The following is a 15,537-nucleotide window of genomic DNA, read 5'->3' as shown; positions in this document are numbered from 1 at the left end:
ACATAAAGTTTAATGAAGAGATTAATACATGACAGGTTTTGAAGGAGACATTACAGGAAAGAAAACAGATATGTCCCTATTGATTGAGGTGAATATTTAAAGCCAGCAATAACCAGGAGCCTGGATGAAGTATAAGCAGCAACAGGCATCCCATCAGCCTGTTAACAGAAATTTCAGGGCACAGCAACACTGAAGATACAACGGCCAACAATGGCGTAAGCCATATGTTAACGGAAATTCAGGTGCAGCAGGCTGATAACAGAGTGCCATGGCCTTGAGGATAGCTCCTGTCTAGGTTGCTTCCTGAAGAGAAAGGAGAGTGAGGCACCCGAGTACATGAGGTGGTAGGATCAGCAGCCCAGCATGATGAGTGAGCATGTCTTGAGAATTTACAAAACATTCACAAAAATGATTCTTAGCCTTGACTACACCTTAGTGTCAGCTTGGAGTACTTTCAGTGACCTAGGTGCCCAGGCAGTGCCTTATGACATCAGAATCTCTAGTGATAGAACTCATAGTTTTAAAACTCCCTCGGTGATTGCAATGTACAGCAGTTTGAGAACCTCTGCACCAGAGAAAGAAAGCTAAACAGAGACTGGAAATTCTGCTTTGCTGAAATTGAGGGCTATTATACTATCATTTCTTCTCAACATGGACAAAAATTTTGTACAAACTGTAAGATATCATACTATGTTTATTATTTCTCCGAAGTTTATGTGTAAGGGGTATAAGGGGCTTTTACAAGGGTTCTCCAGTATTTATCCAGACCTATGAGTCTCTTTCATATTATTTTCCAGACTACACAAGTGATGATAGAGAAATGAGAAAATTTTGGCCAAAAAATAATAAAAATGGACCTGAAAAATTAAATTACAAGCTAGAGGCTACATGGATCTTTTAAGAGTTGTTGGTGTTTTGTTTTGTTTTTGTAGAACTCACAACTAAACTTTTTACCTCCATCCACTGAAAGAAAAAATCTCTTTCCATTTCCAGACAACCAAAGCTCTAAGTTCTGAGTTTTAGAAAATTAAATTATGTGCAATACTGTTCCAGCTGTCAATTAGACAAGAAGTCATTATTTAGAAGTTCTGGAAAAAAAATTCATTCACATTTGCAAATCAACCGAGTGTTTCATTGCAAACGTAAATGGAAAAGTGTTTGCATAATAATGTTTTCTCCAAGGGAACAAGAAAACCATCTCTATTATCTGATTTTCAACACAAACCCAAGTGTTGTTTATCATTGTATGCTGTCCCTTTAAAAATGACATTTTTATAATGTTAAAATGATGTTAGCTTTTGTATTAATTCACATATTTCACTGGTGGTATCAGCCTGACAGCATGCATGGTAGGAAAACATTACACACTGCCTAATGGGAATGGGGAATATAGCCCTGGAGGGGATAGATAGATATAAATTGCACACTTTTGGGTCCATGACAACCATCACTAGGAAAATGGATATTATTAACAAATGTTGGAGAGGTTAGTAAGGCTTGTGTGTGTAAAAATATTTAAAAGACATGATAAAACACAGGTACTGCATACAAAATAAGAGATGCAAAGAAGAGGGAAGGCCTTCTGTAGAGTGTATTGGCAAACAAGGATCCAGTTTTATCATCCAAAGACAATATTTTGCAACAGATCACAGTAAAATATATAAAACCTTTAAAGCCTCCCAACAAAATCTTTGAGACTTTTCCGCTAACTCCCACTCAGAATTATAGAGTATTTTGACCTAGATGGGATTTTTAGATATCTGAAAATATTATATTGGAAAATACATGCCTTCCTTCATCTGCAGTTTTGCCAGTTACCTCCTATCAGATACTGGACGAGTTATTTAAACTCTCTGACTGCACTAGGGTTGTGATGATTAAACAAATAACATGTCTGACTCATAGATGATGCTCCAGAAATGTTAGTTGAGTAATTCACAGATTAAGATTCGAGTGACTGGTTTTTGGCAACACAACTAGTCATTGGCAGAACTGGAACCAGAACCACAGATTTCTGGCTCCTTTAAAATATTTTCACTTTTCCTTCTCTCTTCTAAAACTCAGAAGCAATGTTATGATTCTTAACGTTTCTTAGAATTTGTCCCAACACTCCCACTCTTTTGAAGGAAAGAGGCCACTAAGTGACTTTTACATAAGATGACTGCTGATACTAATAGAGATAATTCTCCAATTCTTTAAAATTAGAGCTTTGAAGTCATGATGGAATATTTTGGATTCTTACCCAATGTGTTTTTAATTTTGAATTTCTTCTCCACATCACCCTTCTCATTTCAGGGAGACGTTGTATTTTAGTTTCACTGCCCCAAGAAAGGAAAGATACAACAATAAAGAAAAGATAATAAATAAATAAAACAATGAGAAATAAGTAAGGACTCAAGTTCTGAATTTCAAAATGTACTTTTGAATTCAAGGGAGACCCAACTGCCTCAAGACAAAAACTTCAGTTGCATGGTAAGGTTTTTTTCTAAATTAAGAGTTAAATTCCTGACCTAAAATAACAGAGAAAAATACATATCTTTAGAATTAATTTTCCTTATCTGGTAAATGTCAATAGAGCACCAGAGAGGAAGTTATGAGATAGAGTAAGAAAAGAAAGATAGCTATGGACCAGTGTTCCCTAAAATTAGAAATGATTTTGACTACACCCCTGGGTAGAGTCAGAGAACATGCAGCTTTCAGACTGGAATACTATATACACTTAGAACACTCCCGAAACCACGACTCTGTGAATACATAGTGAGGTTTACATGGAGTTATTTGGCTGATGGACATGAAGCCCAGAGGCCCCGTAAATCTCACTAGCTTCTAGGATTGAGCAGACAAGTCATTTTATGTCATATGTATTGCACATGAGTGGCACAGCTGGGACCTAGAGAGCCGGCAGTCTGCAGAGGAAGTGATGAGGAAGCCACTGTGGAATGTGTTACATTACCTTCCAAATATAACACAGTAGCTTCAGCTTGTTTTGATGTGGAGGGTTGATTATATGGAAGGGGTAGACAGAGGGAGAGCCTGCTGAGCACGGAGATTCCAAGCTCCAGTTCCAAAATTCCACTATTGTGTTCAAGCTCCAGCTCTGTTTCTTAAGTGCTACATAAACCTGGCCCAGTTTTTAAACTCTGTACGTCAGTTTTCCTATCTATAAAACACATATTGTAATAATAGTACCTACTTCATGGACTGTTATGAAGGCTGGGTGAATTCAGATATGTAAAGGGCCTAGCTAGCATAGGGCTACATTAAGTGTTTAATAAATGTTAGCTATTTTTATTTTTAATAGTCATCACAGTAGATGCCAACTATGGATAGATGTAATCCAAGGACTAGATTCTTATAGCTTGCTTTCATCACATTCTGTTAGATTGCTTTTATTCCCTTAAATTTAGAATTTATACCACAGTGGGGCAATGGGGATAGGAAGAGGAAGGAGCCCTAAGCTTACTATAGTAGGAAAAATTTGAAGGGACCCTATTTGATAAGGTTCAGTTTTCTACTCTGAGGTACAACGATAAAATTTAGCATATGTACACACAGACAGACACGCACACATACTTCCATTTCCTAAATATCTTAGTAATCTAAACCATCCCAAACTGAAAGCTTTTAACTGAAAATTCCTCTTAAATATGACAGGAAGAGATTTATATCAATCAGTAGCAAATGTCTCACTGCCATATTTAAAAGGAATTTTAAGCATTTGATGTTTTATATATATATCTATATACACACATATATAGGTGTGTGTGTATATATATGTGTGTGCATATATATGTATGTGTATGTATATATATATATATAATTTGCAATTTGATGTTTATAACAAAGATAATTAAGTCTCCTTCTAAATAATCAAATAATAAAGTAGTAGCGTAGCATACTTTTGGAGCCAGGATTTTCTCACTATTATTGTTTATAAAATAATCTGTTTCATAACCATTTTAATGGACTAGCAGGTAATAGTAAGTGAACATTGTCTATCCAGTGGCAACTCAATAGAGAGTAAGGTCACATTTGATTTATCTTGCCATGAATTTTATCATTGCTTTTGATTTCTGATTAAATCAAAGCAAAATAATACTATTGGACAAGAAATTGAAATGTGTTAATCCAGAAAGGCTATACATAGAAATATCAGAAGTCAGTTCTGTTTTGCTAAGTGTGCTTACCATTTTAAGAATCTAAAATTTGTAACTAGAAAAGTCCCGAGACTTTCAGGCTAAATAAAGGAGGATAAAGAATGTTAAGTTGCCTTTATTCTTTATGAGTGGAAAGTGCGAGTGCATCTATTCACTCATGTATCTAACTGCAATTTTGTGAACACCTTAACTACAAAGGCAGAAGTCAGTGCTTGAAAGCTTGGCTTTGACACTGTAAGGATTATTGCCTTCTGAGGGATTCAAAGTGGAAAAGAAATCATATTCACCAAAACTCAGAAAATGAAGTCATTTTAAAGAAAGGAGAGTGGAGAAACAAAACATATGTTTTACATGTTTAATCTAAACTTGTTATTTGTCTATCAAATAATCCTCTCTTTTCATTCCCCATCTTAATCTCTTTCCTCCTTTTCCCTCCCTTTCCCAGCAGTCTGGCTTTAGAGTCTGTCTGTGTGAATAGCTACACTATACTACATTAAAATGGAAGGCTTTAAAGGCAAATCACTTCTATGTTCCATAGGGAGAATCTTACAGCTCTAGTTCATTATACAACCAGACATGAGAAAGGGAATATGATGTAAAAGACCAAGTTACTTTTATTTTTATTTATTTATTTTTATTTTTTTTAGATGGAGCCTGTTTCCCAGGCTCAAGTGCAGTGGCTCAATCCCAGCTCTCTGCATCCTCGGTCTCCCAGGTTCAAGAGATTCTCCTGCCTCAGTCTCCTGAGTGGCTGGGACTACAGGCACCCACCACCATGCCTGACTAATTTTTTGTACTTTTAGTAGGGATGGGGTCTCACCATGTTGGCCAGGCTGGTCTCAAACTCCTGACCTCAGATGACCTTCCTGCTTTGGCTTCCCAAATTGCTGGGATTACAGGTGTGAGCTGTCATGCCCAGCCCACTATTAAATCAGAGAAAAATATCAGGTTTTGTAACTAAAAAGTAGTATCTCAACACCTGCAAATGACTATAGGCATTAATGTGTTCATTCATTCTATAGATAAATATTTATCAATTATGCATGACGGGCACAATTCTATGACATGATGATGTTAAATCTTTTCAGTGAAGTTCTTAAAGGTTCAGTTTTAGTACACATAGTTAAATGTGGAGATTATCTATCAGTTTAATTGGATGCTATAAAACCTCAGCCATTCCTATATATTTCTTGTTTTATATTTGATGCTTTGCCATGGGAAATGATGGAGCAAAATGTCTGTTAGCCTCTTTGACACAAAGAAGTCAAATACTGGATGATAGCTGTAATCAAAGGAACAGGAAAAGAAAAGTCACAGGTGAGCACCTGGGCATAAACAGATAGTCAGTGCTAGATTTCAGTCAGCAGTTTTGAGGGACAAGGGACAGGTCCATTAGTTTTAGCACTCTTCTGCTCAAGATTTTCCAGTGGTCAGGACACAAGGAGTAATAGGGCCTGGACTCCTCTTTCTACTATAACAACTAGAAAACTCAACAAATTATATAAAATAAAGATATTTAGATGTTAGACAATAGGCAGTGCAGGTCTGTTATTTCTAGAATTAGGGAAACAAATTGCAGTAGCTTTGTGCCTGGAGACAGTTTCTAGAATGCAACACAGGGAGGGGAAACCCAAACAGAAATCACTGTTTTTGCTCTGTTGACTATATGAGGATTGGACTTTTAGGGGGCTGAGATGACTAGAATTTACAAGGTAGAAAATGCAAGATGAGAGACATATACAGAGAAATAGTTCCAATAATCTGCTTAGGGATCTCTGAGTTTTTCGTGAAATTGCATTCTGCACAGAGGAATCAACCCCCAAAAGGCAGGCAAAGAACATCTTCTAAGGAAAGAGCAATGACCAGGGAGTTGTAAGCCAAACAAGTCCCAAGAATCACACAAAACTGGTAATTATTCTAGCTCTAATCATGCAGAATAGGGACAAATCAATATGTAGAACATTGTGTAGAGACTCCAGAAGGTAATGCCTTCATATTAGGGTTAAATTAAATACTGCTCTAGGCTGGCCCTTAAAAAATATTTAAAAGGTAAAACAAAAAGTAGCTTTGAAAAATCTTTATTTGAAGTTGACAAATAACTGCCTAACGATGTCCATCACTCTTTAAATAAAGACAATAAATGCACTTAACAACATAACATCCACAAAAATCAACTGAAAAAATAACACATGAAGAATCAGAAAAATGAAATTTATAACAAGATGATATAGTCATCAATATAAATATTTCCAAAAATGACAAAAATGGGGGCATTCATGAACAAACACTATAAAATCTATTTTAAACATGCTCAGAGATTTAAAAAAAAGCATGAACATAATGAGAAGTGGAAAATACATAAAATAACCAAATGTAATTAGTAGAAATTACATTTCTACTACAGAAAAAAAAATCAGTAAACTTAAAGGCATAGTATCAAAAACTATCCAAAATAAAATAGAGAGAATGAAAGAGAAAAAGTACAGGAAAAATGACTTATGAGACAAGATTAACAGTTTTAAAGAGTTAGGGTAAGAAAAAAAAATTTAAATTTATAGCCAAGGTTTTTCCAGATTTGGTGAATCTAAGCGTATAAACCCAAGAAGTTCAATGACAATCACATAGATGAAACATGTGGGTAACTACAACCAAGGCACACTGTAGTTAAATTAAATATATATAGAGAAAGAGAATGACAGAAATCCTCAAAACCAGCAAGAGAAAAAAATACATAAAGTAGGGGTAAGCAAACTGTGGTCCGTGTGCCAAATTTGGCCTGTGTTGTTCTTCCATCACTCAAAAGCTAAGAATACTTTTACATTTATTTTTTTAAATGAAGAATATGTAACAGAGTCAGTATGTGACTCCTGCAAAACCTGAAAATCTTTACAATCTTGACCTTTATAGAAAAATGTCAACAGTCTTTGGTATGAAGGAATAAAGACAGCATTTAATGTAGATTTTTCTTCATAAACTATTCAAGCTGGAATAAGGTGGAAAAAACATGTTTAAAGGGCTGAAAGAATAAAACTTCCAGCCTAGAATGCTTTGCATGGTGAAAATCTTTTACTGGAGTCCAAATAAAAAAAGTATGCAGAACAACAAAGCTGAAAGAATGTGTTCTTTGTATATCTCCATTGTAAGAAATGGTAAAGGATTTTCTTTGAGCAGAGGAAAAGTTATTTCATATGAAAACATGGATCACTGGAAAGAAATTAGTGCCAAAATTGATAAACATGGGGGCAACGTTATATTTTTCCTGTTGTTAAATGTATTTAAAGATAAGTGGGAAGGATAAGGGTCAACTCATTCTTATAGAGAAATTTCAATTAATAAATATAAAAGTGATGAAGGAAACATAATATCACCATTAGAGAAATGTAGTAATCATTGGAGCCAAGACCCAGCGGTAAATGCTGGGTCAGAAGACAAATGCTGAAATCAGAAAACAAAAGTTTGCAAAACAGTGCATTCAATAGCTTAAAGTATCTCATACTGAATACTTACTGATTACAAAAAGAAAAATGCTAACAGTGGAGAAATTTGGGAGACATCACCCTAATCAACTGGTAAATGTTAACGTAACCACCAATGAGACATAAACACCATGCACTCTTGATATGATGTCTGAACACAGACAACACCTCTGTGATACTTTCTTCAAAATCCATAACCTCCTTCTACTACTAGGAAAGCAGCAGTCACACAAAAATTGAAAAACATCTTACAACGTATCAGGTCATGCTCTTTGAAAGTGTTAAGATCATGCAAAAGATAAGGAAAAGATTGGATGAGATTAAGAGGAGAACTAAATGTAATGTGGCATCTTGGATTGGATCCCAGAATAGAAGAAGAACACTTGTGGAAAAATGGATGAAATGAGAAAACTAATGAAATGAGAAATGAGTTTAGTTAATAATTTTGTACCAAAGTTAATTTCATGACTGGGTGTAGTAGCTCACACCTGTAATCCCAACATTATGGGAGGCTGAAGCAGGAGGATTCCTTGGTTAGGAGTTGGAGACCAGACTGGGCAACATAATGAGACCTTGTCTCTACCAAAAAAAAGTTAATTTCCTAGTTTCAATAATTGTACAGTATTTATGCAAGATGTTAACATTATAGGAAACTGGGTAAAAGCTACAAAGGAGCTCTCTATACTGTCTTTGCAACTCTTCTCTTAGTCTAAATTGTTTCAAAATATATTGAGGAAATGCTAAATGAGAATTTAAAGCAAAATTAAACAGTGTATTATAGGGTTTGCAGCCCACTTTGGATAGTTCAAAGAACAGAAACAGCGAAATGGAGTTCCTCTAGCCAAATTGCTTCACTTTATAAGCCTGTTTTCCCAATTAGTTGCTATACAATCTAGGACAAATTATTTAATGTAATCTCAGTTTCTCATGGATGGAATTCTCTCCATTGGAAGTTATACTCACTACTAGACTTAACTATCTCAATATGTGACTTCCCAGGACTTTTTGTGTGTGTGTTTGTGTATTTTATGCATAAACACCCCTGACAAATGATATATTACTCTATTAGGGTAAATACATGAGAAATCAATAATAGCAATGTAAAAATACAAATAAGAAATGTCATAACCTGTTACTACTTAATCCTTCAAAAGTAAACTAACAAAATTGCGTTGTTTGTTGGAGGCAGGCAAACAGATATACACACAAATGCACCCCCACTCACTCACACATCAAGAAGTTTAGTAAATTTTAGTTCAGACACCTGTTTTAGGTGGAATGCTTATGGAAAATATATTTTCTAATAAGCAAAATCAATAACTCAAAAACAACCTTACCATAAAAAGCTTATCTTCCTAGCATCATAATCACACACATAAAATGAAATCATAATTAGAGTTATACTATAAATTCAAGTGATTTGTCCTTATACTATATTCACAGCAAACCTGGAGCCAAATTTCTTGAGACAGAAAATATAATGGCCTGAAATTCAAGAACATTATTCTGACACGTAGAAGTAGAATATGTTTCATTTCATATTTGACAGGGCAGATAAACATTCTATAGACAAAAATTGCCGTTTCATTCTAATTTGCAGACATTTATCAATGGCTAATTGCAAGAATGTCTTTCCACCTTCTCAAGTGGCAATGACAGTATAGATTTCCATATTAGCTTTTACGAAAATCATAGCAAGTGTCCTTTACTATTACTTTACTTGATATACAGGTCAGTATGCGAATTTTAAAAATCATTATGTCTTCCCCTTGTCTTATAGTTATGTCTCATTAAGTCTTTGGCCTTTACAATGATGTTATCATAATATTTTCCCCAATACCTAAAAGAATGAGTTATTTGCAATAGCTGTCATTTACTGTTAGTACCCATAATTCTGTAAAATCTATCCACAACTCTTAAAAATTTCAAGTTGCTTAAGGAAGTATTACTTCGGCCATATCTTCATGAAGCCAGGACAAGAAAATAGGACAGACTTTATAAGACTAAAAAGGAATATTTGTTATTTCCTGAGGAATTGTGATGCCTGAAGTAATCACATGATTTCATTATCTTTTCTCTTTATATAATTTTTTTTATGTAAGTGTGCACTACAAAAATGAAAAAAATACTATACCACATTACTCTAGGGTCAAGATTATATAATCATTATTCCAAATAGAATGCATAGCAATTTTAAGTACAACAAATGAATGAAATGCTGAGGAGATGGGTTTTTAAATCAACTAATTTTATAACACTAAATATAAAACAGTTTGGAAACAAAAAAATTTAAATATTTTTAGATTATGTATGGCCCCTATAAAGTATTTTTAAAATATGAAACAATGAGCTAACTGAAAGGAGATGGGTTTTTGATAATTTGGGGAGTGGTGATTTATTTCAAAATAATGTATATGTTTTCAAGTTGCTTAGGGAACTTCATATATACATTATGTATATTTATATGACTGCTATCATTAAATGCAATCAACAAAATAACTACAATGTTTGACAAATAGGTTGTAAAATTTTAATTCTTTATCAGTTTTTAAATTTATAATTGACACATAATTGTATATATTTATGAAGTACATTGTGATGACTCACTGTGTGTATACACTGTATAATGATCAAATCAGGGTAATTACCATATCTATCACTTTGAACATTTATTATTTCTTTGTAGTGATATTTAAAATCTTTTCTTCTAGCTGTCTTGAAATAATACTGCCTTATTTTCTGTAGTCACTCTAATGTACAATGGAAAACCAAAGCTTATTCTTCTTAACCGTAACTTTGAAGGCATTAACCAACATTTCCCGTTTTTTCCCCTCAACCATCCCAAGCCTCTGATAACAACTATTCTACCCTCTAGTTCTATGAAATCAACTTTTAAAAATTTCGCATGTGAGTGAGATCATGAAGTGTTTATACCTGGCTGATTTAACTTAACATAATGTCCTCCAGGTTCATCCATGTTACCTTGCCACAAATGACAGGATTTCATTGTTTTGTAACTATGTGTGTGTGTGTGTGTGTGTGTGTGTGTGTGTGCATGCACACGTGTGTGTGTGTATACCCACACTCATACAAAATGGAACACTATTAATGTGTCATACATACATCACATTTTATTTATCCATTTATCCGCAGACACTCATTTATGTAGGTTCCATACCTTGGCCATTTTAAACAGTGCTGCAATAAACATAAAATTACAGATATTTCTTTAACATACTGTTTTCATTTCTTTTTTATATACCCAGAAATGGTATTGCTAAATCATATGGAGTTCTATTTTTATTTTTTGAGAGCCTCAATACTGTTGTAATTTACAAACATAATGACTATACTAATTTACATTTCCATCAACAGTGCATAAGAGTTCCTATTTCTCCACATCCTTGTCAGCATTTGTTACTTTTTAATCTCCCTGGTAATAACCATTTTAACTGAAGTGATGTCTCATTGTGGTTTCCATTTGCATTCCCATGATGATTAATGATGTGAAGCATTTTTCTGTGTATCTGTTGGCCATTTGTGTGCCTTCTTTTGAGAAACATTTATTCAGAAATATTTTGCCCATTGATTATTTGGTTTTTTTGCTATTGAGTTGTTTGAGTTCCTTATATATTCTGGATATGAATCTCCTGCTGGGCAAGTAGTCTGCAAATACTTTCTTCTAACCTGTAAGTTGTCTTTTAACTCTATCGATTATTTCCTTTGCTGTGCAAGAGCTTTTTAGTTTCATGTAACTGATATGTCTAATTTTTGCTTCTCTTTCCTATGCTTTTGAGGTCTTATTTAAAAAATCTTTGCCCAGTCCAATTTCATGAAGCATATCCCCTATGTTTTCCCATAGTAGGTTAATAGTTTGGGATCTTACATTTAAGTCTTTAACTCATTTACAGTTCATTTACATATATAGTGTGAGACAGGAATCTAGTCTCATTCTTCTGCATGTGAATATCCAGTTCTCCCAGCACCATTTATTAAAGAGATTTTTCTCCCCAGTGTCTGTTCTTCATGCCTTTGGTAAAAATCTGTTAACTGTATATGCATAGATTTATTTTTGGGTTTTCTATTCAGGTTCCATTTGCTTATGCCTCTTTTTTATGCCAGTATCATGTTATTTTTCTATTATAGCCTTGTAGTATATTTTGAAGTCATATAGTATTATGCCTCCAGCTTTGTTCTTTTTGCTAGAGATTGCTTTGACTATCTGAGATCTTTTGCATTTCCATGTAAATGTTGAGATTGTTTTTCCCATTTCTGTGAACAATGTCATTAATAGGGTTTGCACTAAATCTGTAGATCATTTAGGGTAACATGTACATTTTAGCAATATTAATTCTGATATGGTTTGGCTGTGTCCCCACCCAAATCTCATCTTGAATTCCCATGTGTTGCGGGAGGGACCCACTGAGAGGTAATTGAATCATGGAGGTGGATCTTTCCCATGCTGGTCTTTTGATGGTGAATAAGTCTCAAAAGATATGATAGTTTTAAAATGGAAAAATATCTGATAGTTTTAAAATGGAAAAAGATCTGATAGTTTTAAAATGGAAGTTACCCTGCACAGTCTCTCTCTTTGCCTGTCATCATCCATGTAAGATATGACTTGCTCCTTCTTGCTTTCTGCCAAGATTGCGCGGTCTCCCCAGCCGCGTGGAACTGCAAGTCCTTTAAAACCCTTTTCCTGTATAAATTACCAGTCTTGGGTATGTCTTTATCAGCAGTGTGAAAATCGAGTAATACAGTAAATTGTTACCAGTAGAGTGGGGCACTGCTGAAAAGATACTCACAAATGTGGAAGTGACTTTGGAACTGGGTAATAGGAAGAGGTTGGAACAGCTTGGAGGGCTCAAAGAAGACAGGAAAACGTGGGAAAGTTTGGAACTTCCTAGAGACTTGTTGAATGGTTTTGATAAAAATGCTGGTAGTGATATGAACAATAAGGTCCAAGCTGAGGTGATCTCAGATGGAGATGAGGAACTTTTTCTTGTTATGTTTAGCAAAGAGACTTGTGGCATTTTGCCTTGCTCTAGAGATTTGTAGAACTCTGAACTGGAGAGAGATAATTTAGGGTATCTGGAGGAAGAAATTTCTAAGTAGTGAAGCATTCAACAGTGACTTGGTTGCTGTTAAAGGCATTCAGTTTCATAAGGGAAGCAGAACATAAAAGTTTGGAAAATTTGCAGCCTGATGATGCAATAGAAAAGAAAATCTGATTTTTGGAGGAGAAATTCAAGCTGGCTGTAGAAATATGCAAAGTAAAAAGGAGCCAAATGTTAAGCCCCAAGATAATGGGGAATATGTCTCCAGGGCATGTCAGAGGTCTTCATGACACCCTTTCCCATGACAGGCCCAGAGGCCTAGGAGGAAGAAACGGTTTTGTGGGCCTGGCCGAGGGTCCCTGAGCTGTGTGCAGTCTACGGACTTGGCGTTCTGTATCCCAGCCATGCTAGCCATGACTGAAAGGGGCCAATGTGCAGCTTGGACCATGGCTTCAGTGGGTGCATTTCCCAAACCCTTGGCAGCTTCCACATGGTGTTGAGCCTGTGGGTACACAAAAGTCAAGAACTGAGGTTTGGGAACCTCCACCTGGATTTCAAAGGATATATGGAAATGCCTGAATCTCCAGGAAGAAGTTTGCTTTAGGGGTTGGGCTCTCAGGGAGTACCTCTCCTAGGGCAGTGCCAAAAGGAAGTATAGGGTCAAAGCCCTCACATAGAGTCCTTACTGGTGCACTGCCTAGAGGAGCTATGAGAAGAGGGCCACCATCCTCCAGACCCAAGAATGGTAGATCCACCTACAGCTTGCACTGTGTGCCTAGAAAAGCTATAGACACTCACTTTTCAGCCCATAAAAACAGCTGGGAAGGAGGCTATACCCCAGAAAACCACAAGGGTGGAGCTGCCCAAGACCATGGAAATCCACCTCTTGCATCAGCATGACCTGGATGTTAGACATGAAGTCAAAGGAGATCATTTTGGACTTTCAATATTTGACTGCCCCACTGGATTTCAAACTTGCCTTGGGCCTATAGCCCCTTTGTTTTGGCCAATTTCTCCCACTTGAAATGGTTATATTTACCCAATGCCTGTACCTCCATTGTATCTAGGAAGTAACTAACTTGCTTTTTATTTTACAGGCTCATTGTCAAAAGAGACTTGCCTTATATCAGATGAAACTTTGGATTATGGACTTTTGAGTTAATGCTGAAATGAGTTAAGACTTTGGCGAACTCCTGGGAAGGCATGATTAATTTTGAAATGTGAGGACAAAAAATTTGGGAGTGGCCAGGGGCAGGATGATATGGCCTGACTGCACCCCCACCCAAATCTCACCTTGAATTCCCATGTTGTCAGAGGGACCAACTAAGAGGTAACTGAATCATGGGGGTGGGTCTTTCCCATGCTGTTCTCATGGTAGTGAATAAGTCTCACAGATCTGATATTTTAAAATGGGAATTTCCCTGCACAAGCTCTCTCTTCACCTGCTGCCATCCATGTATGATGTGACTTATTTCTCCTCCTTACCTTCCACCATGACTGTGAGGCCTCCCTGGCCACATGGAACTATAAGCCCATTAAACCCTTTCTCCTGTGTAAATTACCCAGCCTAGGGTATGTCTTTATCAGCAGCATGAAAATGGACTAATACATCTTCCAGTCAATGAACATGGAATATTTTATTTGTGTCTGCTTCAAAAAATCCTCAGAAAAACACCAGCAAACCAAATTCAACAACACATCAAAAAGATTATTCAACATGATCAAGTGGGATACTCTATGGGATGCAAGGATGGTTTAACATATGCAAATTAATAAACATACATAATTCAATGTTTCCTTATGACAAAACCTCCCAACAAATTAGTAATAGAAGGAACATACCTCAACAAAATAAAGGCTCTGTGTGACAAACCCAGAGCTAACATCACACTGAACGGGGAAAAGGTGAAAGCTTTTCCTCTAAGATATGTAACAAGAAAATAATGCTCACTTTCATCACTTTTATTCAACAGAGAATAGTTCACGCCAAAGCAATTAGGCAAGAGAAAGAAAGAAAGAAGTCAAATTATTCCAGTTTGCAGACCACATGACTCTGTGTATATATAAAACTAAAAAGACTCCACCAACAAGCTATTAGAATTAATAAGTGAGTTTAGTAAAGTTGCAGGATACAAAATCAACATGCAAATATCAGTAGCATTCTTTTTTTATTTTTGAGATAGTGTTGCCCAGGCTGGAGTGCAGTGGCATGATCTCAGCTCTGCAACTTCTGCCTCCTGGGATCAAATGATTCTCCTGCCTCAGCCTCCAGAGTAGCTGGGATTACAGGTGCCCACCACCATGCCTAGCTAACTTTTTTTTTGTATTTTTAATAGAGACAGGGTTTCACTATGTTGGTCAGGCTGGTCTCGAACTCTTGACCTCAGATGATCCACCAACCTTGGTCTCCCAAATTGCTGGGATTACAGGCATGAGCCACTGCACCCAGCCATCAGCAGCATTCTTACATGCCACTAATGAATTATCCAAAAAGAAAGCAAGAAAGAAATTTTATTTACAATAGTTACCAAAAAAAAAAAATACAATAGAAATAAACTTAACCAAGGATGTGAAAGATCTCTACAATAAAAGCTAGAAAACACTGTTGAAGTTTTAATTCTAAGACCCTACATGAAGGACCTTAGAATATCCAAATATTTAAATATAGTGTACCAAGAGTAATACATATAAATAAAAATTTTATTGACAATAACTTGTAACTAGTGCTCTTCTCATTTTAAATGTATCATGAAGCTAGTAAGAATAAATTCAAGATTACCTTAAAGTCGTTAATTTAGACTACTGAAATGTCAAACTTATGTCAAAGAGGTAGATTTGAAAGTATCC

At 35.7% G+C, this 15,537-nt stretch overlaps 1 long non-coding RNA gene across 1 annotated transcript; it reads left to right on the top strand.

The window, feature by feature from the left end:
* The first annotated feature begins 505 nt into the window (after window positions 1-505).
* LOC144578273 (uncharacterized) lies at window positions 506-15,248 on the top strand. Its single transcript, XR_013523743.1, has 3 exons — window positions 506-675; window positions 2,296-2,472; window positions 13,788-15,248. It is a non-coding gene; the product is annotated as an uncharacterized LOC144578273 (long non-coding RNA).
* Window positions 15,249-15,537: the final 289 nt, after the last annotated feature.

This window comes from Callithrix jacchus, chromosome 11 (genome assembly GCF_049354715.1).
Source record: "Callithrix jacchus isolate 240 chromosome 11, calJac240_pri, whole genome shotgun sequence".
NCBI classification, from domain to species: domain Eukaryota; kingdom Metazoa; phylum Chordata; class Mammalia; order Primates; family Cebidae; genus Callithrix; species Callithrix jacchus.
The sequence above is the reverse complement of the archived record's forward strand: the minus strand, read 5'-3'. Positions and strand labels throughout refer to the sequence as shown.